The sequence below is a fragment of the Bombus pascuorum genome, unplaced genomic scaffold (assembly GCF_905332965.1).
Source record: "Bombus pascuorum unplaced genomic scaffold, iyBomPasc1.1, whole genome shotgun sequence".
Lineage (NCBI taxonomy): Eukaryota > Metazoa > Arthropoda > Insecta > Hymenoptera > Apidae > Bombus > Bombus pascuorum.
Window position 1 is genome coordinate 1 of NW_026869733.1, and position 5,715 is coordinate 5,715.

Here is a 5,715-nt window from a genome sequence, read left to right on the forward strand (position 1 = left end):
CGCGCGATACTTAATCGCGGTAGTACGAATAAAAATTGTGCCATATTCGGCAATGGATTTTATAATCGCGTGGCTAGTCGCAAATGGAAAGCACGCTTCAGACGGCAACGTTGGAAGACCAGAAAAATAAAGCTCTTCTGTCTCACAAAAGAAAGATACGTACATATGTGTTTCCTTATTCTTTCAAATTTTGGCGCTGCTGCGCCAATTTACGGCTATTAAAATATGGAGAGGACTTGGAGAGGTATTAAAAGGAACTTTATTCTAATATTCACGTAATTGCTCGCCACGTGTGATACTCGCCAGAGATCTAGGGCATAAGATTTTCACACTGCGCTTCTCTCTTTTCTCTCAACGGAGTCCTAGGCCATCGTACAACGCTCGTGTCACGTACGAAATACCGCAGACAAAATCCGACTAAACAAAGCGATAAGATAACGAAATTCCAAGCGCCTTAGCATAAGTAAGCACCGGATAACATCCGGTCACTCTATACGTTCTCAGAAATATATGACCGAAGCCTTTTCCCACTCCCACGAACAAAAGAATTTAAATACTCACCCCAAAATCATCCAAGTCAGTCTTGAATAATCACGCCTAGAGCTCGGAAGTGTATCGCAAATAAAAGTTCCTTTTTTTTAATTTCTTCTTCTTTTTTTCTTTATTATTTTACGTGACACTCGCATACATACTACGAATGGGATACATACTTGTGTGTGGTTGTGCTATACGTTACCTCCCTCTCGCACGTACAATACAAATGTACCATATGCCGCTCTTAGTTTGAAAAACCTGACTATGAAGTGGGAAAGGTGATAAATGATGAAATGTTGTCAACACTGGTAACGAGTCAACAGTTCAGTACTTTCCTCGGAATTTTGAGGGAGGAAAATTACCTAGAGAAAATAATAACAAATTTGTTAAGTTTATTAATATATTCACATAATAGACCGTAGGCGATACATTTTATGTCCCATGAGACATGCGACAATGCCACGAGACCAAGCATCGATTTTCAAATTTTATAGTTGGACATAGATACACAACTGTCTTGTAACTATACTATTATTATCAGTACCAGAAATGCGTTCGGTTGCCGTCGATCGTTTGGTAGCCGACATATTATCTTTGAAGAGAACGCTTTGCATATAGTAAGTATCTATACTAATAAATTGCATGTATGCCTTTAACATTATTATTTTGTATAGTGCTTCTCCCTATAATATATATTAATATATAATATAAAATTTAAAATTTATTTCTGGTGACTTAAAGGACATAAGTATAACTTGTATGACTTGTGTATGGCTGTGCATTACGTTATTTGCAAGTTAATTAACAACAGTAATTAATTTAGGTTTCTAGTATTATCGTAATATTAAATGATTATTCTTAGGAAGAAAATTACTCTGTACATGCACATATCTTAAGTTGCTGAAAGTTAAATTACAACAAGACATGTAATGGATTAATAGTGTACGATAATTAAAAAGAGTGTCATTTTTTATAAATTACGAAAAAGTTACTTATATCTGAACTAAGAAATGTCATAAATATCATAAAACGGAAGCAGAAGAAATAAAACTGAAAGATAGAATGAGAAAGAGTAATATTTTAAACGTGAAGGTTAGGTGTTAAATTCTACTCAAATCAAATAAAATATTTAATTAAATATAAAAAAAAGTTAAAGTATTTACTTAGTTATGTTTATTCCAAATTGTTTGTTTCGGTATAATTTTTGCAAAATATTAAAGAATATATACTTATGTAAATAAGAATATTACTTTCAAAGTCGAAACAATCATATAAACATTGATGTACGTGCATTATAAATTCATAATTTTATTTTATATACTTTGTTTCAGATAGAGAAATGAACATTTTTTTGCTCATTAGCAGTTGGTAGATAATGATGTTAAATCATGTGACGTAATTTGATATGCTAGTTCCCTTAGATGGGAACACTATCATGCATGTATACAACTTTCCAGTGAAGCAAATAAGAAGAGAAAACCTTTGTTTGATTTAATGAATTAAAAACTATTTGAAAGTGGTCTGTAGAACAGTATAAATCAGAGAGATGAGGACCGAAGTTACATAGTCACAACCTTTCGAAAACTTAAAAGAATTATTCGATAACGTAGATAATTTGAAACCATGGCCCGAAATTGAATAACTAGGAGATTCAACTGATTATGTGTACAGTGGTTTAGAAATAAGCGCAGAAAGAACGCAGTTAGAAAAATTGGATAGAGAAGTACATCCTAAAACGTTGCTTCGTCATGATATGAAAGGTGGCTGCCTAGAAGACAGGTAATAGAAATCGCTATATTTATTAATTCATATATTATGCATAATATACCCGTGATTTTTCAGATTTATATATGGATCAGAATCTTATGATTCTTACCTATTTTATCACTGGAGTGTTATTGACACGTTTGTGTATTTTAGTCATCATTTCATAACTGCGCCACCTTTTGGATGGATTAATGTAGCACATAATCATGGTGTAAAAGTTCTTGGTACTGTAATTACGGAAAGAGAAGGTACCTGGGATGTAATACTTGAATCTCAGGAAGAAGTAAGAAGACTTGCAGATGCACTAATACTTGTTGCAAAATTTTATAAGTTCGATGGCTGGTTATTAAATATTGAAAATACCATTAAAAGTGAGCAAGTTAATAATTTAATTTATTTTGTAAAATATCTAACAGAAAATATTCATGAAGCAATTAGAAATTCTGAAATTATATGGTACGACGGCGTAACCAATGAAGGAAAATTAAATTGGCAAAATGAGCTTAATTACAATTGTTTCTGTTTGTAAATATTATTTAATGTTCTGAATACAATGTTTCAGAGATTTCTTTTTAAACTGCGATGGCATTTACTTGAATTATAACTGGACGAAATCAAAATTGGAAAACGGTTTGGCACTTGCAAAAAATCACAGCAGAGATATTCATGATATTTATGTAGGACTTGATATTTGGGGAAGATGTTGTCCTGGTGGTGGTGGATTTAATTCAACATATGTAATTACAATATTACTTATTTTATTGTAGCGTATAGTCATTTAATATTTCATTAAACCATTATAATCTACAGGCTTTACAAAAAATACGACACGAAGGAATTTTCTGTTGCGCTTTTTGGTCCAGGTTGGACTCACGAATTTTTCGGATCTAAGACATTTCAAGAAATAGAAGATCTATTTTGGGCACAGTTGTTTCCTTATTTATAGCAAACGAAAGTCAACACGAACCAATACTAGTTCTTGGCAATAATACCGACTTAAAATCCATCGTTCCTTACAAATCAAGGGAGTTGGTTGCCAACTGGAAAAGATGGTAAGTCTACAAAATATAAATTGAAATATTTGTAACATAAAAAACAAAAAATAATTAAACCTAAAAAACATTTTATTAGAAGAATAAAATAATTGTAGGGATATGTAATGTCATTACATTACATTATTATATTAAATATTTATATAGCATGATTTATGATTATACTCTAAATAAATGTACCGCACACAGATATATTTTTCTTGTTTAGAAAGCAGATATATATGTGTCTGGTTAACATTATGATTAGCTGCCTGTAAGGAATCTTCATTTGGACTAGACCAACCACAGTAGCCATACGGACGACGATGCGCTAGCCACTAGCACTGCAATCGACAAGCAATACACCATACCCAAAACAACAGCACAAGAAATTAGAAATATAATCGAAAAAACAAAAAACAACAAAGCACCAGGAATCAATCTAATCAATGACAAAATATTGAAAAACCTCCCTCCAAAAGCGATACGACTAATCACTATAATATTCAATGCAATACCAAGAATACAATATTATCCTACATTATGGAAACAGGCACAAATCATAATGTTACCCAAACCAGGCAAAGACCCACATGAAGCAACATCCTACGGACCAATATCACTACTCCCCGTGCTCTCCAAAATACTAGAAAAAGTAATATACGCCCGACTAAAACCAATAATAGAGAAGGAAAGACTAATACCAGACCATCAATTTGGATTCAGAAATAAACACTCCACCATAGAACAAATGCACAGGCTTGTCAACGAAATAATACACACAATAGAAAACAAACAATATTGTACAGCTCTATTCATGGACATAGAGAAAGCTTTCGACAAAATAAACCACGAAAGCCTAATACAAACAATCAAGAAACAATTCCCGGAAAAAATATACCAAATAATAAAATCATACATAAGCAACAGAACCTTCACAGTAAAAATCAAGGACGCACACTCCGAAGCCAAAGACATCAAAGCAGGTGTTTCACAAGGAAGCGTCCTAGGACCCATACTATACACACTATACACGGCCAACATTCCAACAACTACCAATAGCAAAATACTGACATTCGCGGACGACACAGCCGTGCTAGTCAGGCACACTAACCCTGTAACAGCAGCCACAATACTACAAGAACACATCACAAAAATAGAAAAGTGGCTACAGGACAAACAAATCAAAGCTAACCCTAACAAATGCAACCACATCACATTCACATTGAGAAAACAGATAACACCAAACATCTTCCTGAACGGCACGCAAATAACACAAACAAGGCAAGTCAAATACCTTGGACTTCACATAGATACACACTTCACATGGAAACAGCACATCAAATCAATAATAGACAAGATACAGATAGCAAGGAGACAAATGCACTGGCTAACAAGCCGAAAATCCAAACTAAGCACAGAAAACAAACTGAAAATATACAAAATAATCATAAAGCCAATCTGGACATACGGAATTCCACTATGGGGAACAGCAGCAATGAGCCACATAAACAAAATAGAAACAATCCAAGCCAAAATCCTTAGAACAATGGTAAACGCACCGTGGTACGTTAGAAACGAGGACATAAGGAAAGACCTCGGAATACCAACGGTCAAGGAGGAGATTACCAGATTCGCAACAAGATACAGAACAAGAATAGAAACGCACCCGAACCAGCTGGCAGTTGAAACGTGCAACACAACAAACATCGCAAGAAGACTAAAAAGGAAACACCCATAGACCTCATAAAAGATATAACTTAGAAAAAAAAACGAAGCTGGTACCCCGCTGGGGGTAATCGCCCACATGCTATATTATTTTTTATTTATATTTTTTTTCTTCACCAACAAGATATAACACTTTACCAAATGTCCGCAAGGACAAATTGTAAAATAACCAAAATAAAATAAAAAAAAAAAAAAAAAAAAACTTTATCCTTACTTTATCTCTACACTCAATTCTATGCAATTGTACGCAACAATAAGAGCACAAAGCCTTTCGTTCACTCGCTATTTCACCTCACTTGTATTTTGAAACAAACTGCAGAACAGACGAACAAACGCACGAGCGAATCTCAAATGGACAGTTCTGAGAGTGCTGTGTGATAGCAAACTTTCAAACTGCTCTCAAATTTTTTTTTATGATTTAATTTGTACTTTACAATTTATGCAGCAGGACATTTGGTAAATTTTTCTAACCTAAACTCTCAAATAGATAGACAATTTCAGAGCACTGTCGAGAGCAAATGTCACCTCAAATTGGCTTAAAGCCACAAAGCAAAGAAGACGATGAACCTTCTGGTAAAAGGATTATGATCCTCCGTACATACCTCAGAACGGTCAGAAAACTACGAATATCGTGATGAATTATTATTTACAAGTG

The 5,715-nt window shown here is 33.9% G+C and overlaps 1 long non-coding RNA gene across 1 annotated transcript; it reads left to right on the plus strand.

The window, feature by feature from the left end:
• The first annotated feature begins 2,869 nt into the window (after positions 1 to 2,869).
• LOC132915688 (uncharacterized) lies at positions 2,870 to 3,956 on the plus strand. Its single transcript, XR_009659937.1, has 3 exons — positions 2,870 to 3,038; positions 3,112 to 3,353; positions 3,562 to 3,956. It is a non-coding gene; the product is annotated as an uncharacterized LOC132915688 (long non-coding RNA).
• The last annotated feature ends 1,759 nt before the right edge of the window (positions 3,957 to 5,715 follow it).